The 26,667-nt window shown below is 40.9% G+C and overlaps 1 long non-coding RNA gene across 1 annotated transcript in view; it reads left to right on the forward strand.

Annotated features, from left to right (window-relative positions):
- LOC141372475 (uncharacterized) overlaps window positions 1-26,287 on the forward strand; it is a 51,015-nt gene extending 24,728 nt beyond the window's left edge. The window contains exon 3 of the long non-coding RNA XR_012377736.1: window positions 25,024-26,287. This is a non-coding gene — a long non-coding RNA (uncharacterized lncRNA). The remainder of the gene's footprint in view (window positions 1-25,023) is intronic.
- The last annotated feature ends 380 nt before the right edge of the window (window positions 26,288-26,667 follow it).

Raw genomic sequence — 26,667 nt, forward strand, 5'->3', positions numbered from 1 at the left:
AGAAGCAGGCTCCCCGCTGAGCCGGGAGCCCAATGTGGGGCTCCATCCCAGGACCCCGGGATCAGGACATGAGCTGAAGGCAGACACTTAAGTGACTGAACCACCCAGGGGCCCTTGGTCCAAGTTTTTTAGAAAATAACCATACAAGGTTGTTTCACTTAAAAGCCACCAACTTAGAGCTTCATTGCAGTAGGGATTATGTAATAGGTCTGATAACATTTGTCCCTTCTGACCAATTATGACTGTCTCTAAGTAACACGGGAATAGAGAACCTTTATTGTAATTATATTGCATTTGAATTGTATATCCTTATGATGGCAGACCATTCAGATGACTGCAAAGAGAGACCTTACTAATAGATGGACTTAAGATACTGAGCTGGCACCCAAACAAAATATGTGAGAAGTTTTCCCTTTGTGTTCCCCAAAGTGCCAGATAAGGTGGGCTAGAAACACCAAAGAAACATGGACCATAGCTCAACTAACAAACCAAAACATCTGTGAAGATATTCATTACCTGTATTGTAGTATCTGGCTGAACAGTTTTTGTAAAATTATTTTGTAGTTTTGATTGAGCTACAGTCTGTCAGTACCCTTCTACTAAGCCCCTGAATGATAATTACTCTCTGAATGTCAGAAGATGATCTTATTTATGTGTGAGGAGCCCTGAGCTCACTATGACTTAAAGCAATCAGGCACCAAAAGCGTCAGAACATAGCGCTTTGCACTGTGAATAGAAACCTGTGCCAGAAGACTAGGATTTGTTTAACTTAATCAGAGTTTGTAAAAATGTTTAAAAATTAAAGGCAGAGTAGAAAGGTAAAGAGTTCATGCACAAAAATTAATACATATAAACGGCAACAACCAATCGAGAGACCGGAACAGAATGCAAAAACAAGCCTAGGAATAACAAAAAGGCAAAGATAAAAAGACAAAATCCTGGGAATAAACACAATAAGAAATGTGTAAGACTTATATGAAGAAAACTTTAAAATGCTACGGCACGATGTGTAAGAAGACTTTGGACAAGTGAAAGACTTCTATTTTGGAAAGAGATCCAAGATACATTATTAGGTGAAATGAACAAGGGACAGAACAGTATGTGAAGATTCTTACTTTTCATATAAAAAAAGAAAAATAAGAATCTACATTTCTATTCACTTGTGTACAGAGAAACTCTGAAAAGATTCCTAAGACATTTCCTCTGGAGGGTGTGGAAATGGAGCAGGTAAGAGACATGAAGGGGAGACAGGATTTTTCCTGCCCACTGGAGAGCACCTCCTCAGTCAGTTTTACAGTTGTACAGCATTGCATTCTGTGTTCGCATGACAACTTGTTTTAATCAGATTCCTGCTGGCGTGTAGATTGTTTCCAGTGATCTGTTATTACAATCAATTCTACAATTAATCATATAAATGATTACCTTTTCAAAAAGCCAAATTTTAAACCATAAATAAAACTCCCAACCAAAAAAATTTCCAGAAGTAAAAATAAACACTTTCAAACGAAAGCTCTGAGTTCTTAAATATCAATAGTGAAGTTCAAAACAGCAAGTCTTGGAAGGGGCCGAGTGTTGGATGAACAGTTAAGCATCTCTCCTTTCCCCCTCCCTCACCGATTCCCATACCAGCCATCCAAAGTACACCAGCTCTCTTGCTTATGAATGAAGAAGCATCCCCACGCCTTCAGTGCAGATGGGAAACAAGTCAAATTATCTCATCCATGCAAGTTAGCACAGGGCTCAAAAGTTGTCCTAATTACTCCGCTGTCATCATTCTCACCCTGTCTCTGGCCACTGAGGCTCTTTGCTAGACTGGTAGGTGTGGCAAGGTATTTATTAAAATAGTAACTTTTATTGGTTCTCTCTTTAGTTTTCTCCCCTACATTTGAAGCAGAGAGCTCACTTTTTGCTCCCTTGTCTCCGAGGTGGTTTGTAGCTGACTAGAAAGCAGGAGCTTCCTGAGGAAAGGCACTCCGTTTATTTATAAAAACCTTAACTCACAGAAGAGATTGTTCTAGATATCCTGAGTGAAGAAAGGAGAAAGGGGAGTGCTTTTGAAAGTGGCAAGAGGAGAAAAGGGCTAACTTTTCCATCCAGGGCAGGGATAGCAGTCTACGGGTTTTTAAAGTTGCAGGGACCATGGGACTCCCTGCTCGGCAGGGAGTCTGCTTCTCCCTCTGACCCTCCCCCCTCTCATGTGCTCTCTCTCTCTCTCATTCTCTCTGTCTCAAATAAATAAATAAAATCTTTAAAAAAAATAAAAATAAAAATAATAAAGTTGCAGGGACCTACTCCTGGTTCCCTACCTGAGCCTTAGAGGGAATGGCTGCATGGCTTTTTAACCCTGGGTACCAGGGTCCCAGCCCTGGTTGTTTTCTTTGTCCCGTGAGTGGCTCAGGAGCAACTTCTCACTGGATTTCAGGAATCATTGACACAGTGAGCACATCAGCAGCAACCAAGATGGACTGGAGAATAGAGTTGTTTTCTCTGTGACTCGGTTAGAAATCCTTTAAGCTGCAAATATTGAGAAACTCAATATACACTGGCTTAAACAAAGAGGGTGTTTCTTTTTCTTCTCACAACAAGAAGTTCTAGCAGGAAGTGGCTCCTGGGATGGGTTCAGTGGCTCAATGATGTTGGGGCCACCAAGTGTGTAGTTCTCCCAGTCTGTGCTTCATGATTGCAAGATGACTGCTGCAATTCCAGATATCATGTCCCTATTAAGTCAGGAGAATGAGAGGAAGAGGGAGCATGAGGGTCTTGCATCTATTTTGTCGGGGAAGAGCAAATCATTTCCTAACTCCCAGCAGAAGGAAGTTCCCTTACCTCTCATTGGCCAGGACCATCATTTGACCACTTGTCCACCCCTCACGTCAAGGAAGGTGGCAAAGCAAAAGGGACGTGGGAATTCCTGTTGGGTTAGCCAAAACCAGTGGCTGCGACACCCAATTTGGTGGGCACTACATAAGCATCCTGAATCTATATGATCAGTGGGAGATGAAACCCCCAAAATGACAAAGAATCAATTTTCCACCACCCAGTGAGGTACCATGGTATTAGGATGAATTTTAAAGAAACCAACTAGGATGAACTAAACACATTCTTTTTAATCAACAACAACAACAAAAATAAGGTAAAAGGTGATGTTTCTTGCATGTCAGAGTTTGTGGTTATAAATTCATTACCTTTTACACAGGTGATGATCTTAAAAAAGAAAAAGATCTTCTTCGCCTTTGATGAGTCATCCTGAAACAAAGTAAAAAAAAAAAAAAGAAAGAAAGAAAGAAAGAAAAGAAAAGAAAAAAGAAAAGAAAAGAAAAGAAAAGAAAAGAAAAGGAAAGGAAAGGAAAGGAAAGGAAAGGAAAGGAAAGGAAAGGAAAGGAAAGGAAAGAAAAGGAAAGAAAAGGAAAGAAAAGGAAAAGAAAGAAAGAAACAGCAGTAGTAAAAGCTTCCTAGCAAGCAGTTACCAAATCTGTTCACAGTGGGCCTGAGAACGCAACTGTGGACATTTAAACACAGGCAATGAACATAAACCCAGTTTATGAGGCATGTTTAATTAAAGGTCAACATTATTTAAACATTTGCCATGCAGGTGGCTGCATATGGGCTCTTTCCAAATCTCACTTAATTGGATAATCCCTGTATTTTAAATATCAGATGTGAGTCTCTCTCTGTTAAAGATGGTCAGTTCCACCAAACCCTAATCTTGCCGGGCAGGTGGCCCATATTTTCGAATTTCTGTTCTGTGCTTTATGTTCTTTCAGACTTGATCTCCGCTTTGTTTTTAACTGCCATTAGACTAGTTAATTCTGTTGTCTCTTAGCCCTGGTTCTGGATCCCTCTCTTCTTTCTTCTCTGCTCTGCTTGTGTTTTTCTTCTACTGTTCTTCCAAAGAATGTGTTTGTCTCCTCATCAGCTGTCTGCCTTTTCTCCCCAGAGGGGGCATAATGGGAGTAGTCTAAGGAATGGCAGCAGAACATGGGATCAGGCAAACAAGCTGCTGCTTGTTACAGAGATAGATCATTAACTTCAGATCATTAAGTGCAATTTGTCAGCTTATCGCTTTCAAACTTAGTATAAGGAAGTCATTTCCCAGGGGTAACCACTTGCCAGCTAGAACTTTTATGCATCTGACCAGTATAGATGAAATTGATGGGGGGCCCTTTGAAATCCTTCCAGTATTATCTCTATAATGTGACATTTCATATCATGGGATTATTGTTAATATTAACAAGAAGTACCTATCGGGTGTTTGGAGTTTCTAAGATGAAATATGTCACATAACTGGGACAAGTCCTTTTGGGAAGATAGAATGTGAATATAGGGAATATTGCCTATATCATGGAGCCAAAATCTCTTAAGACCTGTGGATTTATTCTCATTGATATGTAGCTAAGGACAGTGGTCAACACTTTTTGAACGTGGCTTCTCCCAATTGAAAAGGAAGGGTAATTTGTTTTCATCTGTATGTGTGCATGCATGTCCTGTATAGAGCAGATTTGCCACAAAGCCGATGAATGCTCTGGAGCCCCTTTCTCGCTTGAGCCCCTTCCGAAGTTCCATACTGCCCATTTTGTAATTTCACATTATTTTTCTTAAAGAAGACCGTCTAAATTGCATAAGCTCCAGGATTCACAAAATCTGGATCTGTACCTTATCCAATATATGACACAACTTTCCATTTCCAATTTTTAGTTATACCCTGTATTTTATTGGAAATGAGCAAGTACATTAGTGGCATCATTTAAAAAAAACTCATTTTATTTGCTTCTGGTTTTACGATTAGTTTTGTAGTTAAATTTAACCATTTGGAGGCATTTTCGTATAACCTCCATTGAGGGCAATTCAACAATAGCTTTAAAAATTATAAATATACTTGCAGAGCTGTGAGTTGCCATATCTACAAAACTATTCAGTAGCCAACGATTGAAAACACCCTAAAAGTCATCAATAAAAGACTAGTTAAATAAATTATGGTACATCCATATAAACACTCTACAGCTATAAAAAAAAATGAGAAGGATCTCTATGTGTTGATATGGAAAGGTTTCCAAGAAATATTGTTAATAAAGTATAAAATGATGAATATAGTATGCTAGATAGTGTAGTAATAGGGTGGGGGATAAGAATTTATATTTACAAGGGCTTGTGTTTGCGTAAAGTAATTTTGAAAGGACATATAAAAAACTAATAAAAGAAATGACTTACGGTAGTTTGAGCATGGGCATTAGTATGGACAGTATGGGGGTGTGAGAAAACAGGACTGGAAGTGAGATATTTCACAGTTTTATGCACTGTGTCCACAAAACCATTGGAATGTATTACTCACAAAGTAAAATCAGAAAGAAACAAGAAACTGCCTGCACGCTCTCCTCCTGTCTCGGGGTGTCTCTATCCTGTTAGCCCTCCAAGCGTAAGTGCCGTTGTAATGACTTCACGAAGCTTCTCCTGGAGGAAGAACCTTACCATTTCCTCAGCTTCCATTGCACCAACCCTGGAACCAATTTCTGTTAGGACAAATCACCCCCCATCCCGTGTGATCCTTACTTAGAAATGTCATTTTCGAGGCTGTTCTCCATTTACCTCCTGCCATTCTTGCCCCCACCTCTCCATGACCTTCAGGTTGTACTTCTCTCAGTTTCTTGAACAGTACATCCCCTCCCACAGAGATGCTTTCCCTGACCCCCTTGACTTCGTTGGGTTACCTTGTTTCTCTTTTCCATCCTGCTTATTGCTTTTCAAAATACTTACCTCACTTGTTATTCCTTACAATATGGGTCTTCCCTACTCAAGATTCTAGACCAAAGGCTCCATGCTGGTCTGAGTTGTATTTGTATTGTTTATTTCTGTGTTCCTAGTGCTTAATACAGTTCCTAGCAAGAGTCAGTAAATAATTATTGACTGACAATGAATGTGTTTCCTCCTTACCAGAGAGTGATTTCGTTACAGGTAAGATACGTCTCACTCTGTAGCACACATAACAAATGACAATAGTGTTAACATAAGAGACAGGGGTTCAAACAAGAGCTGCCATCACCAGCTCTGGGTTCTTACCTTTTAGCTTCCCTGGGCTTCAGAGATCTGAATGACATTCGTTCTGTCATTCAGTAAATATTGACTGAGAGCCAGCCATCTGCCAGGCACTATTCTGGTACCTGTGGAAACAGAGAAGTGCTCACTCTCTGCAACACAGATTCTAACTGGGATGGGGGAGGTTGGGTAGAGAGAAGCACAATAAACACGTCATCCAACTAAACAAAAATATCAAGTAATGAGAGAGGCTACAAGAGAGCAACAGAAGATAGTTAATTCCCAGCAGCCAGGGAAGGCCTCTCTGAGGAGATAATGTTTGAAGTGAGTTTTGCAGTAGATTAAATGAGATAGTGTCTGCCAATACTTTAAAATAGTACCTGGCATATGATGAACTTGGATAAATGATAACTATCAGTATAATTGAACATTTGTCAAAAGAATGAACTAAAAGTATATGAAAGTATAAACAGATTGTCTTTAATATATGAAATGCTGTAATCACAAGATGTATTCATATAGGGTGTTATTTGAGGAAGCGAGCTCTTTTCTGACTGAGAGAATTTCCTTTTCTTTACTGAAATAGTTAATGCTCCTCCAAAGCAGTACAATTAATACCCTGGGAGTGAAGCCATTACTCATTGTGTCTAACTATGTACTCAGAAATCACAGAAATATATGTAACATTGGTGTTCATAAATGGATACAATGTTCTTTAAGGTCCAGAGAATCTGTGAGTTTTTACCTGTTTGTTAAATCTGAGCTGAAGGAAAACATGGATGGGGTACAAATCTCAAAGAGGGAGACCACAGATGTGCCAACACAGACCCACTCCTAAACTATAAAAAGTCCCTGACAATTCACATCTTCGTGATGAGGTAGCAAAATCACTGGAATGTATTGGTTGGTATATATCATGGGATAGGGTTAAGAACCTCCCCTGTGCCAGGCATTTCTCATTTAATCTCCAAAAAATATATAAGGAAGGTAGCTGTCTTAGGTTGGGCTCCCAGAGCTGAACCTTAGATGAGGATATGACTTCCAGGTGAATCTGTACTTGGGCTCGGGAACCCCCAGAATTTGAGGGTGTATCCCCAAATTTGTCCCCATTTGAGGCAGGGGGTGGGTGTGTATACACACACACACACACAAGTAATAAACAGGACCCAAAGAATCTAGGCAGAACCCTGACCGCGTCCTCTATGGTACCCATATCCCTGATTTACAGAAGACGAAATCTGGGTGTTCATGCACTCAGAGAGGTTAAATACTTTGCTCAAGGTCGCCTATTTATTAAGTGGCAGAACTCAGATACAAACCCAGACAAGTCTGACTCCACAGTTCACGTTCATTCTCTTCTACCAAATGTGCCTCCCCTTCCTGACCAGCAGCCATATATACTGAAACATATTCTGCATTTATATAAATAAATATTCTTACCTAGCTTTCTGAGGCAGAAGACTATCAGGAATTGCCCCAAACACTATATTTGGGATTCTTTAGAAAAGCAACTGTCCCAACAGAAATAGAGTGCGAGCCACATATGTAATTTAAAATTTGCCAGTGGCCACAATAAAAGAATAAAAGAAACAAGTGAAATTAAATTTAATAGTGCACTTATCAAAATATGACCTTGAAATGTAGTCAATATAGATATTTAAAAAGATCTTTACATTCTTTTTTCACACAAAGTCTTTTTGTATATTTTACACTATTGCACGACTCAATATGGTTGTAAAATATTTATCAGAAATACTTGTGAATTTAGAATTCATAAATTTAAAGTTGAAAAAGGGGTAAATTTACATAGTCACGTTGGTCCAAACATGCTTAGAAGTTTTCATAATAAAATTGAGTATCATTTTTTAATTTAAATCAATTAAAATTAAATATTAAAAATATTCAGTCCCTCAGTCACACCAACCACATTTCAAATGCTCGATAGTTTCATGTGGCTACTAGGTACTATATAGAACAGTACAGAAAATTATCCTATGAGAAAGTACAAGGATGTGATTCTGTATACCATCAGGGACTGAACCAGTCAGTCTTTCAACAAATAAATATTGAGTATCTATCATGTGTTGCAACATAGTAAATATGATGATGAAACAAAACACCCTTGGCTAGAAACAGTTAACTTACAAGGGCTTTGCAATTGAAGTGTCTCAGAAGGAATTGAGAATTAGCCATGTTAATAGTTTTGGACCAGAGCCACTCAGGAAGGAGATAGAATTGACTTGTGCTTGATCTTGGCTACATGCAATATATTATTGCCTATGTGTAATACTTTATTTTCATCTCTGGAGACCTGGTTACCTGGTTTCAGTGCATTTTGTAATCTGGTGAAAAGCTCTGCCTCAAACCAAGAGCACTGGTAAGTGGCCGTTTTGACCCCATAACCTCATCAGTACATGCCTGGTGGTGCTAGCAGCACAGTCAGGTGCTAGGACATGGGAATACTAGAAAGAAGCTGGCATACTTCTAAATACATGTGCAAGTTTATGCTCAAAAGAAATGAGCACATTTTCAAAAGGCATGGGCAAAAATGTTCATGGCAACACTATTCTTAATTGCCAAAAACTGGGAATTATTCAAACACACATCAACAGTAGAACGATTTTCTTAAAGATTTTATTTTATTATTTATTTGAGAGAGAGAATGAGCAGGGTGGGGGAGGGGAAGGGGCAGAGGAAAAGGGTGAAGCAGACTCCCCGCTGAGCGGGGAGCCGGATGCTGGGCTCCATCCCAGGACCCCAGGATCATGACCTGTGCTGAAGGCAGACGCTCAGCTGACAAAGCCACCCAGGCACCCCAATAGTAGAATGATTTAATAAATAGTGGAATTTTCCAGAATATTCATGCAGTAAAATACCATATAGCAGGAGAACGAAAAACCTACAACTATGTTCAACATTATGAACGAATCTTACAAACAAACTGTGTAAAAGGAGCCAAAGAAGCCAGATACAAAAAAGAACAAAGTGTAGGATTCCCTTTATACCAAATTCAAAAATAGGCAAAACTAATTTATAATTTTAGCAGTCTCGATAATCACTAGGTTTGAATGGGAATAGGTATAGGGGATTGTGATTAAAAAGTAGCATGAAGGGGAATCCTGCAATGCTGGCAAAATTCTATTTCTTAATTGTAGGTTGTTATACAGGTATGTTTAATGAATATACTTATAACTGGTACAATTTCTGTATGTCTGTTATGCTTTTAAATATATATATATATTTGTTAATTAAAATATATTTTTTCTTATTTTTCTTCTGAAGACCAACAGAGTTCTGATGTCCATTCTGGAACTCTAGAGACAAGCTGGGCATGTGTAAAAAAGTTAAAATTATTCTACTAGGTGGTTCTACTTTCTTAATATCACAAAGAACTTTCTAGCAAGCAAAGGAAAAGCATAGAGACTTGGAGTTGATGAGGTTAGCAGGTGACAAAAAAGAGAACTTAGTTTTCTTTGAGGTTTCCCTGCCTGGCATGTCCTTCCCTCACCTCTACCTAATGAAATCCTAAACTCCTTCAAGTTCCATTTAATAACACTTCCTCCAGGAAGGCTTCCCTGATTGCCTAAACAAAAGTTATCTCTCCTTCCAAATTTGTAGGGCACTTGTCAGTACTATTCATCACATACTACCATGCTTTACAGCAATTCCTAGAGACAGGGCAGTGTAGCACTTAAAAGCTTGGGCAGGGAGTCACCAGCGTTAAAAGACGTGCCTCTACCACTTGTGTATGGCCTGAAGAAATTGTTTAGTCACTGTGCATTTATTTTCTCAGTTGTAAAATGGAGATGATAACAATAGTACCTCCCCAATAAGTTGTTGTGAAGATAAAACAATGGATGTACGTCGGCTGGAAATCAGTAAGATCTCAGGAAATATTAACTGTTATTGCTATGGTTATTATTACTGAGTATTATCTACTCTAGCAGATAATAGGTTCCCAAAGAATATGGAACATGACTTAGATGCTCCATTACACACATCCCATGTTGGCTTGCTTTATAATAGTCATGTTCTTTTCTATCTTTCCGACTAGCCTAAACTCCTCAAGAACAGGGAAAACAACCTCACGTTGACCCTTCACATTGTATAATGGTGGGATTCAGTCTATGTAGATGCTTAGTAATGGGTCATATCTATTTACCCTTCCTCATTTGGCCACACTCCAAACAATCAAAAGAGAACTTCCATAAACTCACACCACAAAGTTTCCTACCTCTAAGGTGACCGACCAAACATTCCTGTTTGCCATTGGCTACGTGCATTTGGGCACTGAAAGTCTCATGATCCCCAAAAGCCTTCAGTCTGAGACACACCAGGATGGTTGATCCCCCTACCTGCATCTGTGCCCATCCACTCGACTAGCCTGCTGTTTTTATGGATGAACAATGGTTCTTACTCCTGTCTAAAGCCAAGCCCTCATTCTGGTTGGCATTTCTTCTGCCTACTCAAGGACTGGGGGCTCTTGAAACGCCTTCTCTCCTTCCTGTGTCATCCTCTCTGAACCATTCCCATCAGCATGCAAACATGTTGTCATTTCTCCTACTTTAAAAAAGCCTTAAAACATTAAAACAAAAAACAACAATAGCAATAACAACAAAGTCTGGAACCTACATCTCCCTTAAGCCACCCCCCCATTTCTTGGCTCCCCTTCATAACAAAACTCCTTAAATGAATTGTTTATACACAGTCTCCAAATCCAATGCCCCCTTTTTCCTTTTTTGTTGAACCACTTTAATCAGGCTTTTGTCCCCAAATCTCTATAGATGTAGGTCTTGTCTCAGTTTGCCAATGGTCTAGAACTTTCCCAGACTGTTGCATTATGAGAAATAAAATCCTATTGTTTTGAACCATTGTATCGTCTCGTTTTCTTTAATCACAGAAGTTTATCCTAGCTTAAGTAGTAGAGCGAAGAACTTCCACATTTACATATTCAGTTCATACCCCTCCTGTGCACTTCACACTTATGTATCCAACGGTCTACTCTGCAACCAGTTAAATACACAGTAAGCATCTCATACTTAACATGCCAAAGCTAAACAGTTAATTTCCATCCCTAAGCAATCTCCCCCTGTCACAGAATTGTTCTCCATTCTTCTTGCTCAGGTCCCAAGCCATGAAGTCATCCCCGACACCATTCCTTCTCTCATCCAGTCCACCAAGAAAGGCCACCAGCATCTCTTGCCAGATATGGCAAAAGCTTCCTCACCGCTTCCATGCTGGCCTGCCCAGTCTATTCTCAACATGGGAGCCAGAATAATCCTCTAACATCAGAGGTCAGTATAAGTCACTCTTCTGCTCAAATCTTCCTCCCATGGCTTCCTGTCTCATTCAGAATAAAATCCAGAGCACTTACCTTGACCTACAAAGCCAAATGATCCTATCCCATTACCTGTCTGACTTCATCTCCTGCTTTCTCTGCCTTCCTTATTCTTCCCGGGCCTCATGGGCCTCCTCGCTTGCCCCAAACACACATAGCCCCTGAAGCCTCTGGCTGTGAACATGCAGATCCTCTTGCCCAGACGGCTCTGCCCTAGATCATGACATGATTACTTCCACATTTCTTCAGTCTCTCCTCGAATTTTAAATTCTTTCCCTTGGCTTTTAAATCACTCATTTATTGATATAAGAAATAGTTTCCATGCAATAGACACTGTGGGAACTTGAAGATGAATATGACATGGACTCCGCCCTCCCAAAACTCCTAAATTGGACTGGAGACTGGGCTTTTCAGAAGGTTTCCCCGGGGGAGATGACCCCTAAGATGAATCTGGAAGAAAAAATAGGAGTTAGTGGGGGAAGAGAGAGAGAGTGTAGTGACTGTGTGTGGGTATGAGAGCGTATACCATATTCAGAGGCTACAAGATCAACCTTTGCCGCCCCAGAGTCTGGTCATATGCTCTAAGACGAGCACTAGAGATAGCTCAGTTAACTGCAGGAATACGGGAAGGAGAGGAAAGAGCCACTGCTGGCCCCGAGGGTGGTGCAGGAAAGGAAGCCAAGAGCAGTGACCAGACATGGAGATTGCAGGGTCCTGCCAGTGACAAGTGAGGACATCAGACAAGCAGTTAGAATGAGCAGCCCATTAGAAAGAGGGAGACAAGGCCCAACTTCATGGGCAGAATTCAGGAACGGGGATTCCTACCTCAAGCAATGTTTGGAGATGATAATAGCAATGGGAGTCTGCACACTGATGGCCCCAAATGAACCAGGTTCCCTGGCACTTGTACCTTCTTCAGTCTCCCTCCTTAAATCTCGGCTGGACCTGTGACTTGCTTTAACCAAATTATTCTCAACCAGGGGAGACTTTGCCCTCCCAGGGTACTTCTGAAAATGTTTGGAGACAATTTTGTCAAAAGTTAGGGGAAGGGGAGTGCAACTGGCATCTAGTGGGTAGAGGCCAGAAAGGTGTCAGACATGGAACAACGGACAGTACAGTCCCCCACCTCAAAGAATTACCCAGCCCCAAATGTCAAAAGTGCCAAGGTTGAAAAACCAATAGAATGCAACCTAAGCCTTGAGACCTTATGCCTCAAGAATCTAGAAGCTTTTGCACCCTTGGAAGCAGATCAGCCAAACTTCTTGCATGGGCAGCTCAGAGACTCCACAGAGAGACCACATGAGAAGCAGCGGTACTACGGCTACATGGAAGAGAATGGAGAGCCCAGCTCACAGCAAGAACCGAGGTCCCAGATATATGATCCCAGGCAAACTCTTTCTGCCAGCTCCCAACCATTTGAGCTATCTTTGCTGAGGTGTCAGATACGTGAGCCGAGGCACTATCATGGATATTCCAGCACCAGCAGACACTACAGGGAGCAGAGACGAGTTGTCCCTTCTGAGCCCTGTCCAAATTACAGAATCAGAATCAAACATAAATGGACATAAAATGTCCATCTAAGTCTCTAAGTTTGGGGATAGTTTGTACACTGCAATAGATAGAGGAAACCGGTGGGGCGGAGCAAGATGGCGGAGGAGTAGGAGACCTGGATTTCGTCTGGTCTCAGGAATTCAGCTGGATAGAGATCAAACTATTCTGAACACCTACGAACTCAACAGGAGAGCGAAGAAAAGAATAGCAACAACTCTCTGAACAGAAAAGCGACCACTTTCTGGAAGGTAGGACGTGCGGAGAAGTGAATCCAAGGCGATATTCGGGAGGATAGACGGCGGGGGAGGGGCCTCCGTTGGCTGCTTCTGGCAAGTGATAGAGCCGCGGAGCACAAAATCGGAACTTTTAGAAGTCGGCTCTGCTGAGGGACATCGCTCCAGTGGCTAAGCGGGGGGTGGAACCCTCGCGGGACAGTGTGGTCTCAGGACCCTCGGGGTCACAGAAAGACCGGGGGTGCCTGAGTGCGGCAGAGCTCCCAGGTATCGGAGCGGGGAAGCCGGCTGCAGAGACGGAGCCGAGGCGCGGGCTCTCAGCTCGGGGTTGCCATAAACTGTGACCCGCGGGCCAGTCGGGCCACTGCTCCTCCAGCAGGGACCCAACAAGTGGCAGATCCGGGGAGACTCCCCTTTCTTCCTCCCCCGGGAGGAGCGGCGCAGGAGCGCACCGCAGGGATCTGCTGGGTTTGGAGACTCCACATGGGGTCGGGTGCCAGAGATAGAAACGCTCGGTCACAGGCCGGGTGAGCATGGAGTGCGGCCGGAGACTGGGGAGACAGGAGTGACTGACTGCTTTTCTCTGGGGGTGCACTGAGGAGTGGGGCCCCAAATTCTCAGCTCCTCCGGGGTGGAGATTGGGAGGCCGCCATTTTCACTGTCGTCCTCCAAAGCTGTATGGAAAGTTTGCAGGGAACAAAAGCTCCCGAGAGCAAACCCAAGCAGATTGCTTAGCCCCAACGGGCAAAGGCAGGGCAATTCCGCCTCCGGCAAAGACATTTTGGGAACCACAGCAATAGGCCCCTCCCCCAGAAGATCCGCACGAACAGCCAGCCAAGACCAAGTTTACCACTCAAGGACAACCACAGCACTCCACCGCTAGGGGAATACTGCACATAGAATTCATGGCTTTTTTTACCATGATTCATTAGTCTTTCAAAGTTAATTTTTTTAACTGGTTTATTTTTTGAATTTTTCTTTTCCCCTTTTTCAAACAACATCTCATCAATCCTTTTTTAAAAAAACATTTTTATTTTTCATTTTTAGAGTCATATTCTATCCCTTCATAATAGGTACCCTTATTTTTGGCAGATATGTATATAAGTTGTTCTCTCCTTAAAATTTTGAGATACAGCTTCTTCTAGCATATCAAAATATACCCTATATCTCTAGTGTATGGCTTTGTTCTAGTTTCCTGCCTGATCACATTCTCCGCCCCCCCTTTTTTTTCTTTCTTTCTTTTCTTTAATCCTCTTCTTTCTTTTTTCAAACATCTTCTTATCAATTCTTTTTTTAAAATTTTTTACAATTTTCATCTTTACAGTCATATTCCATCCCTTCATCATATCAACCCTTATTTTGTACATATATAAGTCTTTCTTTCTTTAAAATTTTAGGAGGCACTTTCTTCTAACAGACTAAAATACACCCAAAATCTAGTGTGTGGCACTGATCTATGCACCAGCCTGATCATATTTGATCATATTCTGTTTTGTTTTGTTTTGTTTTGTTCTGTTTTTGTTTGTTTTTATCTTTTTCTTTTTTTTCTCTCTTTTTTCTTTCTTTCCCTTTCTTTTCCCCTGGTTTCAGGTCTTTTCTGATTTGATTAGAATATATTTTCTGGGGATGTTGTAAACCTGTTAGCATTTGTTCTCTCATTCATCTATTCTTCCCTGGACAAAATGACATGACGAAAAAAATCACCTCAACAAAAAGAACAAGAGGTAGTACTGTCTGCCAGGGACCTACTCAATACGGACATTAGTGCGATGTCAGACCTAGAGTTCAGAATCATGACTTTAAAGATACTAGCTGGGCTTGAAAAAAGCGTGGAAGTTATTAGAGAAACCCTTTCTGGAGAAATAAAAGAACTAAAATCTAACCAAGTCGAAATCAAAAAGGCTGTTAATGAGGTGCCATCAAAAATGGGGGCACTACCTGCTAGGTTAAATGAGGCAGAAGAGAGAATCAGTGATATAAGAAGACCAAATGATGGAAAATAAAGAAGCTGAGAAAAAGAGAGATAAACAACTACTGGATCACGAGGACAGAATTCGAGAGATAAGTGATCCAATAAGACGAAACAACATTACAATAATTGGAATCCCAGAAGAAGAAGAGAGAGAGGGGCAGAAGGTGTATTGGAGCAAATTATAGCAGAGAATTTCCCTATGTGGGGAAGGAAATAGGCATCAAAATCCAGGAGGCACAGAGAACCCCTCTCAAAATCAATAAAAATAGGTCAACACCCTGACATCTAATAGTAAAACTTACGAGTCTCAGAGACAAAGAGAAAATCCTGAAAGCAGCTCAGGAGAAGAGATATGTAATCTATAATTGTAGAAACATTAGATTGGCAACAGACCTATCCACAGAGACCTAGCAGGCCAGAAAGGACTGGCATGATATATTAGAGCACCAAACGAGAAAAAAATGCAGCCAAGAATACTATATCCAGCTAGGCTGTCATTAAAAAAGGAAGGAGAGATAAAAATCTTCCAGGACAAACAAAAACTAAAGGAATTTGCAAACAGGAAACGAGCCCTACAAGAAATATTGAAAGGGGTCCTCTAAGCAAAGAGAGAGCCTAAAAGCAGCATGGACCAGAAGGAATACAGACAATATACAGTAACAGTCACTTTACAGGCAATACAATGGCACTAAATTCATATCTTTCAATAGTTACCCTGAATGTAAATGGGCTAAATGCCCCAATCAAAAGACACAGGCTATCAGATTGGATTAAAAAACAAGACCCATCGATATGCTGTCTGCAAGATACTCATTTTAGACCCAAAGACACCCCCACATTGAAAGTGAAGGGGTGGAAAACCATTTACCATGCTAATGGACACCAAAAGAAAGCTGGGGTGGCAATCCTTATATCAGACAAATTAGATTTTAAAACAAAGAGATGAAGAAGGACACTATATCCTACTTAAAGGGTCTATCCAACAAGAAGATCTAACAATTGTAAATATCTATGCCCCTAACATGGGAGCAGCCAATTATATAAGGCAATTAATAACAAAAGCAAAGAAACACATTGACAACAATACAATAATAGTGGGGGACTTTAACACCCCCCTGACTAAAATGGACAGCTCATCTAAGCAAGAGATCAACAAGGAAATAAAGACTTTAAATGAAACACTGGACCAAATGGACTTCACGGACATATTCAGAACATTGCATCCCAAAGCAACGGAATACACATTCTTCTCTAGTGCCCATGGAACATTCTCCAGAACTGATCGCATCCTAGGTCACAAACCAGGTCTCAACTGGTACCAAAAGATTGGGATTATTCCTTGCATATTTTCAGACCACAGTGCTTTGAAACTAGAACTCAATCACAAGAGGAAAGTCGGAAAGAACTCAAATACATGGAGGCTAAAGAGCATCCTACTAAAGAATGAATGGGTCAACCAGGAAATTAAAGAAGAATTTAAAAAATTCATGGAAACCAATGAAAATGAAAACACAACTGTTCAAAATCTATGGGATACAGCAAAGGCAGTCCTGAGAGGAAAGTATATAGCAATACAAGCCTTTCTCAAGAAACAAGAAAGGTCTCAAATACTCAACCTAACCCTACACCTAAAGGAGCTAGAGAAAAACCATCAAATAAAGCCTAAACCCAGCAGGAGACAAGAAATAATAAAGATCAGAGCAGAAATCAATGAACTAGAAACCAAAAGAACAGTAGAACAGATCAACGAAACTAGGAGCTGGTTCTTTGAAAGAATTAACAAGATTGATAAACCCCTGGCCAGACTTATCAAAAAGAAAAGAGAAAGGACCCAAATCAACAAAATCATGAATGAAAGAGGAGAGATCACAACCAACACCAAAGAAATACAATTATAAGAACATATTATGAGCAACTCTATGCCAGCAAATTAGAGAACCTGGAAGAAATGGGTGCATTCCTAGAGATGTATCTACTAACAAAACTGAACCAGGAAGAAATAGAGAACCTGAACAGACCTATAACCACAAAGGAAATTGAAGCAGTCATCAAAAATCTCCCAAGAAACAAAAGCCCAGGGTCAGATGGCTTCGCAGGGGAATTCTACCAAACATTTAAAGAAGAATTAATACCTATTCTCCTGAAACTGTTCCAAAAAATAGAAATGGAAGGGAAACTTCCAAACTCTTTTTATGAGGCCGCCATTACCTTGATCCCAAAACCAAACAAAGACCCCAGCAAAAAGGAGAATTACAGACCAATATCCTTGATGAACATGGATGCAAAAATTCTCACCAAAATACTAGCCAATAGGATCCAACAGTACATTAAAAGGATTATTCACCACGACCAAGTGGGATTTATCCCTGGGCTGCAAGGTTGGTTCAACATCCGCAAATCAATCAACGTGATACAACATGTTAACAAAAGAAAGAACAAGAATCATATGATCCTCTCAATAGATGCAGAAAAAGCATTTGACAAAGTACAACATCCTTTCTTGATCAAAACTCTTCAGAGTATAGGGATAGAGGGTACCTACCTCAATATCATAAAGGCCATCTATGAAAAACCTACAGCAAATATCATTCTCAATGGGGAAAAACTGAGAGCTTTCCCCCTAAGGTCAGGAACGCGGCAGGGATGTCCACTATCACCACTGCTATTCAACATAGTATTAGAAGTCCTAGCCACAGCAATCAGACCACAAAAAGAAATCAAAGGCATCCAAATCAGCAAAGAGGAAGTCAAACTCTCACTCTTTGCAGATGATATGATACTGTATGTGGAAGACCCAAAAGACTCCACCCCAAAACGGCTAGAACTCATACAGGAATTCAGTAAAGTGGCAGGATATAAAATCAATGCACAGAAATCAGTGGCATTCCTATACACCAACAACAAGACAGAAGAGATAGAAATTAAGGACTCACTCCCATTTACAATTGCACCCAAAAGCATAAGATACCTAGGAATGAATCTAACCAAAGAGGCAAAGGATCTGTACTCAGAAAACTATAAAACACTCCTGAAAGAAATTGAGGAAGACACAAAAAAATGGAAAACCATTCCATGCTTATGGATTGGAAGAACAAACATTGTGAAGATGTCAATGCTACCTAGAGCAATCTACACATTCAATGCAATCCCCATCAAAATACCACCCACTTTTTTCAAAGAAATCAAACAAATAATCTTAAAATTTGTATGCAACCAGAAGAGATCCCGAATAGCCAAAGGAATGTTGAAAAAGAAAAGCAAAGCTGGCGGCATCACAATTCCGGACTTCCAGCTCTATTACAAAGCTGTCATCATCATGACGGTATGGTACTGGCACAAAAACAGACACATCGATCAATGGAACAGAATAGAGAGCCCAGAAATGGACCCTCAACTCTATGGTCAACTAATCTTTGACAAAGCAGGAAAGAATGTCCAATGGAAAAAAGACAGTCTCTTCAACAAATGGTGTTGGGAAAATTGGACAGCCACATGCAGAAGAATGAAACTGGACCATTTCCTTACACCACACACAAAAATAGACTCCAAATGGTTGAAAGACCTAGATGTGAGACAGGAGTCCACCAAAATCCTAAAGGAGAACACAGGCAGCAACCTCTTCGACCTTAGCCGCAGCAACTTCTTCCTAGAAACATCGCCAAAGGCAAGGGAAGCCAGGGCAAAAATGAACTATTGGGATTTCATCAAGATAAAAAGCTTTTGCCCAGCAAAAGAAACAGTCCACAAAACCAAAAGACAACCGACAGAATGGGAGAAAATATTTGCAAATGACATATCAGATAAAGGGCTTGTATCCAAAATCTATAAAGAACTTATCAAACTCAACACCCAAAGAACAAATAATCCAATCAAGAAATGGGCAGAAGACACGAACAGACATTTTTCCAAAGAAGACATCCAAATGGCCAACAGACACATGAAAAAGTGCTCAACATCGCTCGGCATCAGGGAGATCCAAATCAAAACCTCAATGAGATACCACCTCACACCAGTCAGAATGGCTAAAATTAACAAGTCAGGAAATGACAGATGTTGGCGGGGATGTGGAGAAAGGGGAACCCTCCTACACTGTTGGTGGGAATGCAAGCTGGGGCAACCACTCTGGAAAACAGTATGGAGGTTCCTCAAACAGTTGAAAATAGAGCTACTCTATGATCCAGCAATTGCACTACTGGGTATTTACCCCAAAGATACAAATGTAGGGATCCGAAGGGGTACGTGCACCCCAATGTTTATAGAAGCAATGTCCACAATAGCCAAACTGTGGAAGGAGCCAAGATGTCCAGCAACAGATGAATGGATAAAGAAAGGTGGTATATATACACAATGGAATATTATGCAGCCATCAAAAGGAATGAGATCTTGCCATTTGCAAGGATGTGGATGGAACTGGAGGGTGTTATGCTGAGTGAAATAAGTCAATCAGAGAAAGGTATGTATCATATGACCTCACTGATATGAGGAATTTTTAATCTCAGGAAACAAACTGAGGTTTGCTGGAGTGGTGGGGGGTGGGAAGGAGGGGGTGGCTGGGTGATAGACATTGGGGAGGGTATGTGCTATGGTGAGCGCTGTGAATTGTGCAAGACTGTTGAATCACAGATCTGTTCTTCTGAACCAAATAATGCAATATATGTTAAGAAAAAAAAAAAGATAGCAGGAGGGGAAGAATGAAGGGGGGGAAATCGGAGGGGAGACGAACCATGAGAGATGATGGACTCTGAAAAACAGAGGGTTCTAGAGAGGAGGGGGGTGGGGGGATGGGTTAGCCTGGTGATGGGTATCAAAAAGGGCACATTCTGCGTGGAGCACTGGGTGTTATGCACAAACAATGAATCATGGAACACTACACTAAAAACTAATGATGTAATGTATGGTGATTAACATAACAATAAAAAATTTTAAAAAAATAGAGGAAACCACAGCCAACATAATAGGCACTGTTCTAAATCCATTCTAACTACAACCCTATGAAATGGAATGTGTTCTTGTCAATGTCACTTTAGCTATGAGGAAGCCTACGCACATAAGCACAAAGGAGTTCAGTACCCACCAAGGTTAACACAACAAGGAAGGAAGAGAATTGGGCTTTGAACTCAGGCAGCCTGACTCCAGAGACTAGGTCTTAACCATCATGACATACAGCATCTCTCTGGGCATTCATTCATTCATTAATTCATTCATTTAATATATATTTATGATCTACCATGTGCCAGGAACTGTTCTATGTGCATGGGACATAACAGAGACCAAAACAGACAAAAATCCTGGTCTCGTGGAACTTACTTCCAGTGAAGTCTGAGAAACCACAGAAGTATACTATCAGGTCACAAGACATTGATTGCTTTTTTTGGCTGCCAGGCATCTATTCTAGCCCCCAATTTCCACGGGGGGATTACCCTTCCTTTTGGATACAGTCTATTAAGACTGTTACTGAAGGTGGGCAGCCCACCCCTCACCCACCCAGCCTGGCCAAATGTTCCTCTCCCGGGATTTGAGTCCTCAGAAAAGTAGCAGAAAGATTGAAAATAGGTGGAATTCATTCACTCCAGGGTGGCTCCCAGAAAAAAACTATCAAGGAGCTCCTGCTACTCAGACCCCAAAATCTGCCCTGCCTCCTACCCACTTATGAGCCTTGTTCTCTAGTCTTCTTGTTATTCTGTGAGTCATCTGATATCTTCCTAATAAATGCCTACACTGAGTTGGGCAGAGACTGGTTCTACTGCTTGTGGTTAAAAGGCTCCAACTGCAAGTCTGGAGTTCAGGAGAAGGTCTCTGGGCCCAGGGAGAGGGACTGGCAGGAATCAAGCAAATAGTAATGATATCCCCCAATAATCTCCATCATTCATCTCTGGTTTCTTGATATGGGCCATTGATGTTTCCTCGGTCTTATCTAAAATGTTCGGCAAAAAGAGTTTCAAGGGTCCTTCTTCAAATCAGATTGCTGTGTTAAGACATTTCTGCATAGAAGTTCTGAAGCCATCCTTGAAAATAATCTTTAAAGCAGAGACTGAGACACAGGACACCAGTGAATAGAAATGGAATAAAGATCCCAGACTGTATAGAAGCCCAAGAGTTGGGATGGAACCTGAGCTCAGAAGCACATGCCCAAGCAAAGAGGGATTCTATGCCCTATCCCAGACTCCCTGATTCAAATCTCGGGTGGGGACCACGAATGTTCATTTTTGGACGAATGATGCTGACAGTGATTCAGAGGCTCACTAAAGTTTGATAGCCTTCTGTTCACTGCTGGGCTCGAGCCCCTTTGAATAGTGCTTATCAAACTTTAACACGCAGACGAGTGATCTCGCTAAGAGGCAGCTACTGATTCAGGAGGTGGAGCCTGAGACTCTGCATTTCTAACAGGTGGGCAGATGATGCACTTGTTGCTGAGATCATATTTTGAGTAGCAAAGCCCTGGAACACTCTGGCCTCCACACTAGATGGGTCACAGAGTCTGGGTGGGGCTAAGCCTGAGGCTGGGAGGCAGAAGGCACAGACCCAGGAGGGAAGTTGAGACATAGAAAGAGCCTGACAGCTCATTCCTTGGCAAACTGACAGAATGAAATCACAGAGCCTGCAAAACTGACAATCAGATTCTTAACCACCACAATGCTACCACCCTTCGGGCTGAACCGGAGCAGCCCCTAAAGGAGCTATGAGACTTAATCCATTAATTAAATCCTCAAATAGCTACTTTTCCTGACCCTTTCCCTCTGAGTCCAGGCTCAGTGTTACAAGATGAAACAAAAACAAAGCCGTGATTCCAAAGTTCAATCTGATGTAATTGGGTGCTTTGTTCTTAATGAGAGTGCAAAGTATTTTTTTTTTTTTTGTAGGCCATTGAGTCTGTGTAGATAGTAGTTTCGTGTTTACTGTTCTAATAAAAACTGCTTCTCATTATGAGAATAAAAGTGTTGGAAAAGCTGACATAGACAGCTTTCAAATGATGGATGAGACAGAAACAAATTATTCTGAAGAGCTTGTGAATATTTATTTATAAGACATGGCCCTTCTCTTCCTATTCATTCACATGTTGACTAGCAATCATGGTCCTGGTATCATGCTAAGCACTGGCTTTTGTTATAGAGGTTATGTGGTACCAAGGGTCTGGCCAAGAAAGCCAAGAAACTCAGAAATTCAGCCTCTGTATATTGTTTAATGAAGCTCACAGGTTCCACTCCATTGTTGGATTTATTTATTAAATAGAAGACTAGGTGCAAATCCTTATCTATCCCCTGTCCTCTGGAGGAAACCCAAAAACTGAAGGTAGCGTTCCAAAGAGTAGGGAATAAACAACAGGTGGTCTGGGCTTCGTTCAAAATGTGAGTCACACTAAAAATGGGTGTGGGGTTTTTTTTAAGAGTCATTTCCACTCCAGATTTCAATGTATGCTACTCATATCAAGTGGGTTTTTAATAGCTACCCCCGTGGCTGTATATGAAGGCAAAACACTATTGAACTGACATCTTTATAAGGTGGGCAGCATTTGCAGGGCTGAGCAGAAGAAGCTGGAAAAGGAACCTCTCTTAAAGTTTTTATCCCCTACATGCAATGGTTCATCAAACCAGAAGTTTTAAAACCTCTGGTTTGTATACTAGAATTATTTCTCAAATAGCAATTTCCAAGGCATCTGAATGATATTAAAATCACTTAAAAGTATGTGTTAAGCACCCACATGCAAATTCTTAGTGACAGAACTATGGCTATTGAAGGAAACTCCTGGAAATGATTAGCGAGGGAGCATGAGACAGTCAGGAAGGAGAAGTCCAAAGTGAGGGCAAGCAGAGGAAAGTAGGACAGTCAAGGAAAGGGCCGAAGCAAAGGGTGTGCTGCCATAAGGTCTAGGGAAGAAGGTTGAAGTAGAATGAGAAGTACAGAAAACATCACCAAGACCTTCTAAAGACTTGAGAAAAAAGTAAAGGCATCAAAAGGAATATCACCTTCTTGGAAAGGCCTTACCTTACTGACGTAGCTAAAATAAGTACCCTGCTCTCCACATACCATTCTCTATACGTTACCTGGTCTAATTCACTGCCGTGACCCTAAACCTAGGACAGTGCCTGACAACAGCTAAGTGCTCGACAAAGTATGAGTTGAATAAATTAATAAATGAAACCAATAAAGGGATTTGATAAGTGGAAAAGGCAGGATGCTAGTGTCAGTGTTTAGGGAAGAGATGCAATGAATAAAGATGGGGGGCAAGAGAGCAAATAAAAGTAAAACCTTTTATCACATCTTAAAATTCAAGGTAAAAAGATATGTGAGTCTTGAACCCACCCCAAATTCGATCTAAACAGCCTAGAAACATTCAAAAATATTTGTGAGCTTTAGAAAAGAAACGTCAAATAATTTTCAAAGAGAAAAACTGGACCCTTGATTCTGGGTAAAAGGGCCTGAAGACTCCAGAAACTCTCCCGCCCCTCCCACCCTCAGCTGCAGAAAAAGGCCTCAAGCAAGTTGCATTGCCTTAAGGGGCTCATGGGACCCCCACGGAAAGTCACACTAGAGAGAACATCAAATGTCACTTGGGAGCTGTTCAAGAAAAGAGGAAAACAGAATTAGTAAGGGGAAAACTTCATAAATCTAGTAAGTAGTCAGAAAAGAGAATTTGACTAACTACCCCTCCCACCATCCCCTGGTCCCCACAGACAATGTCTCATTGTTGGGATTATGTTTATTTGAGAAAAGACAAAGCCTCAGCTGTGAGTCTGTGGTTGTGCATGCCTAGTACTTATTTTACCAAACGTCTTGGTGCTGGCGGGAGTGATGCTGAAGGGGCTGGTTTAGGCAAAGGACAAAGGAGCGACTTATGACTCCACGAACATGAGGATACATTCCAGGGCAGCTTCTCCATCAGAGACCTGCATTACTCGGTTCTTGCCTTGTGTGTCCTGATTGCTTACTATTAATCATCCTCAGACCAATATACACAGAGCAGAATGTTTCTTTTCTGAACACAGAATCCAAACACTGGTTGACCCGATAACGTTGGTTGCCCCTGAAGAGTGAAGGGGAAAAGTGAGGGACATTTACCTGTTATTTTATGAAGTCTTTTTTTTTTTTTTAAAGATTTTATTTATTTGACAGAGAGACACAGCGAGAAAGGAAACACAAGCAGGGGGAGTGGGAAAGGGAGAAGCTGGCTTCCCACGGAGCAGGGAGCCCAATGCGGGGCTCGATCCCAGGACCCTGGGATTATGACCTGAGACGAAGGCAGACACTTAACGACTGAGCCACCCAGGCGCCCCTATTTTACGAAGTCTTAACAGAGTGGTGAAATTTGTTTTGTTTGCTTGCTTTTTTTGTTTCCATTTGCTATTTTTGAAACTGTAATATTTATTAAATAAAAGAGTGATAGATTGTGGTTATTTTTTACTTTTTTTCCATTTGACATTCCATATATATATTTGTAGATATATATATTTCCATATATATTTATTTCCATTATACATATATAAAATCAGGTTGTAGGACACAATCATTTTTTTTTTAAAAGTTGGCAGCCATTAGATTAAAAATGATTTGAAAATATAACTACCAGCCAGGTATGTTTTAGAGTACTGTGTCAATTTTAGCACAGATGTGCCATGATAATAACTAATTCTTGTCGTTTACTATGTCCCAAGCACTGTCCTGAGTTCTTTTTTCTGCATTTATTTATTTAATTTCTACAACAACTGGGTGAGGAAAGTACTGTTTAATCACTATTTACGGATGAGGAACCGGCCCCGGTTGGGGAGGAGTGGAAGATGTGAGTTAACAAAGTCTTGTGGCTGTGTCATCTGTAACTCTTGCAGTCCATAATAGAGATGTAACGTAAACTGTCCTGGGGTCTTTTCTTAACTTTTTTTTAAGATTTCTTTTTTATTTTTCAGAAACAGCGAGCACAAGCAGGGGGAGCAGCAGGCAGAAGGAGAAACAGGGTCCCGGCTGAGCAAGGAGCCCGATGTGGGACTCGATCCCAGGACCCCGGGATCATGACCTGAGCCGAAGGCAGACAGCTAACTGACTGAACCACCCAGGCATCCCTCTTTTCTTAACTTTTTAATTGAAATTTAACACATGTATAAATGCATGAAGTACACCAGTGTTAAGTGTACAGCTTGATGAAATTTTACATGTATATCCTCCAGAAAATCATCACCTGATCAAAATATAAAATATTTCCAGCATCCCAAAAAAGGGCTTCTTTTGATCCTTCCTAGTCGATACCTTCCCAAAAGGTAGACTTTATTCTGATTTTCATCATCATAGATTAGTTTTATCTGTTCTTGAACTTCCCATAAATGAAATCATGCAGTTTGTACTCATTTCTGGCTCCTTTCACTCAATATGGAAAGCCATCCGTGTGTTTGTGTGAAGTCATAATTCATTCTTTTTTGTTGCCATATAGTAATATTCTATTCTATGATCATTCCACAATGACTTTTCCATTCCCCTGTTGATGAACTTTGGGGTCGTTTCCAGTTTGAGGTTATTATGAGTAAAGCTTCTATGAACATTCTTTCTCATGTCTTTTAAAGAACAAACGCCCTGGGGTGTATCCTTAAGAGCGAATTGCTGCGTTATAAAGTGGATGTGTATTTAGCGTCCATAGAGATTGTCAAACAGTTTCCTAAAATGATTAGGCCAATTTACACTCCCACAAGCAATGCATGAGAGTTCCAGTCTCTCCACATCCTTGCCAACTCCGTGTCATTCCAGTAGGTGTGTGTAGTGTTATCTCATTGTGGTTTTATCTGCATTTCCCTGATAACTAAGAATGTCAAGTGCTTTTTAATATCCCTGTTAGCCATTTGGATATCCTTTTTTGTGAAATGTCCATTAAATCTTTCTCTTCTGTTTTTAATTAGGCGATTTGTCTTTTTCTTATTGAATTATAGCAGCTATTAACACATTCTTGTTGGGAGTCTTTTGTCAAATACATGTAATTGGGAATAATTCTCACAGTCTGGCTTCTCTTTTTGCTCTCTTAATGGTGTCTTTTAACACCAAATCCCTTTCAGGAATTAGGTAATAAATATGTTTTATATAATACCTAAAAGGACAGAGCTTATCTAATTAAGTTATCAACATGCACAACATGTAATAAAATTTATGTCAATAGCTTCAAATGATTTAGATAGCCATTTTATTCACTCAAGCATTCATCTCAACATTCACCCCAAGTTAATTATGTGCAAGGCACTGTGCCATGGGTGCAAACATGGCCAAGTCTCTTCTCGCCCTCAAGGAACTCCATGAGGCTGGCAGGTGATAAACTGAAATAATGTAATGAGAGAAGTGATAATAGGTATGGACATTTCCATGAGATGAGGCTAGAGTGAGTGGACTATGACGAAGCCCAGTAGGAAGAACGTTAAAGCAGTTTCGCCAAGGGACATTTGCCCAGCCCCTTGAATGAAAAGAAAGGAGTTCCCCAAGCAAACTTGCAGGAAGGGATATGGAAGGCACAGAGGGGTCAAAGACAAGTATTTTGCTGTCACTGAACCAGTGATTTCCTGTATGTGTTTTTCCAG

This window comes from Callorhinus ursinus, unplaced genomic scaffold (genome assembly GCF_003265705.2).
Source record: "Callorhinus ursinus isolate GAN/ISIS: 27379988/994484 unplaced genomic scaffold, GSC_fseal_2.0 scaffold4, whole genome shotgun sequence".
NCBI classification, from domain to species: domain Eukaryota; kingdom Metazoa; phylum Chordata; class Mammalia; order Carnivora; family Otariidae; genus Callorhinus; species Callorhinus ursinus.